Here is a 1,850-nt window from a genome sequence, read left to right as displayed (position 1 = left end):
TTTTGAGATGGAGTCTCACTCTGTCACCCAGGCTGGATTGCAGTGGCATGGTGTAATCTTGGCTCACTGCAACCTCTGCCTCGCCTCCCAGGTTCAAGCGATTCTCCTACCTCAGCCTGCCAAGTAGCTGGGACTACAGGTATGCGCCACCACGCCCAGCTAATTTTTTGTATTTTTAGTACAGACACGGTTTCACCATGTTAGCCAGGATGGTCTCTATCTCCTGACCTCATATTTCACCCACCTTGGCCTCCCAAAATGCTGGGATTACAGGCGTGAGCCACTGCAACCGGCCAAAAAAATTTTTTTTTAATTTGAGATGGAGTTTTGATCTTGTCACACAGGCTGGAGTGCAGTGGCATAATCTCAGCTCACTGCAACCTCTGCCTCTAGGGTTCAAGCAATTCTCCTGCCTCAGCCTCCCAAGGAGCTGGGATTACAGGCGTGTGCCACCACAACTGGCTAATTTTGTATTTTTAGTAGAGATGGGGTTTCACCATGTTGGCCAGGCTGGTCTCAAAACTCTGGAACTCAGGTGATCTTCCCACCTTGGCCTCCCAAAGTGCTGGGATTACAGGCGTGAGCCACTGTACCCAGCCAGAGTTGGTAGAACTCTGATTTAAATGTTTGGACTTAGAAACACGGAGTCACAGTGTAGTGTCCTCAGGCTCAAAACAAGGGGAGGGTCGAAACATCCTGTTCTGAGTTGCTAGCAGCCAAAAACGAAGGGGGTTTGTGCCAGGGGAAATTGCACGGGTAAATGCAGAGCGGAAAAGCATATGGAAAGCTTTGGGAATGATGAATTCCTCACTGACAGAGCTATGGGAGCAGATGTCAAGCAAATAGAAAATCATATTCATGAATATTCTGTGGATCTGCAGATTACTTTGTTAAAAGAGGATAAGAAAAAATAGGATCTTACAGCCCCACAGTGAAATACCTCACTCTTCACTAAAATCTCCCATGCCCTTATAGGAAAAGAATAAAAAAACATTAAAATAAAGACTGACAGACAATGTCATATAAAATTGTGAGCTGCCTTGAAAATAATTTTAAGTCCGGTAAAGTTAGACTGAGAGAAGCAGATCCATACTTCACCTTGTAGAATACCCAGGCTTCCCTTCGTGAGAGCAACTGGAGAAAGACTTTGTTTTTTGGCCAGGTGCGGTGGCTCACGCCTGTGATCCCAGCACTCTGGGAGGCAGAGGCAAGTGGATCACCTGAGGTCCAGAGTTCGTAGATCAGCCTGGCCAGCATGGTGAAACCCCGTCTCTATTAAAAATACAAAAAATTGGCCGGGTGTGGTGGCAAACACCTGTAGTCTCAGCTACTCGGAGGCTGAGGCAGGAGAATCACTTGAACTCCGGAGGCGGAGGTAGCAAGCAGTGAACTGATACCGCGCCACCTCACTCCCGCCTCGGCAACAAGAGCGAGACTCCATCTCAAAAAAGAAAGATTTTTTTTTTTTTGTAAAGGTACATTGTTGTTGCTCCACCAACTATGTTCTGACTACGAGCTTCAGGCCCTTAGCTGCCAGAGGACTGGGCATTCACCTCTCGATTCCCAGGAGAGAAGGCAGTTGTGTTCCTGAGTTTTGCTCCCTGGTCGCCTGTCCCCAGCTCCATCTACCCACTGTCTTTTTTTTTTTTTTTTGAGATGGAGTCTCGCTCTGTCACCAGGCTGGCGTGCCGTGGCATGGTCTCGGCTCACTGCCACCTCCGCCTCCTGGGTTCAAGTGATTCTTGTGCCTCAGCCTCCCAAGGAACTGGGATTACAGGCACGCGCCACCACACCAGGCTAATTTTTTGTATTTTTAGTAGAGACGGGGTTTCACCATGTTGGCCAGGCTG

This window comes from Cebus imitator, unplaced genomic scaffold, assembly GCF_001604975.1.
Source record: "Cebus imitator isolate Cc_AM_T3 unplaced genomic scaffold, Cebus_imitator-1.0 Scaffold527, whole genome shotgun sequence".
In the NCBI taxonomy this organism is placed as follows: Eukaryota; Metazoa; Chordata; class Mammalia; order Primates; family Cebidae; genus Cebus; species Cebus imitator.
The sequence above is the reverse complement of the archived record's forward strand: the minus strand, read 5'-3'. Positions refer to the sequence as shown.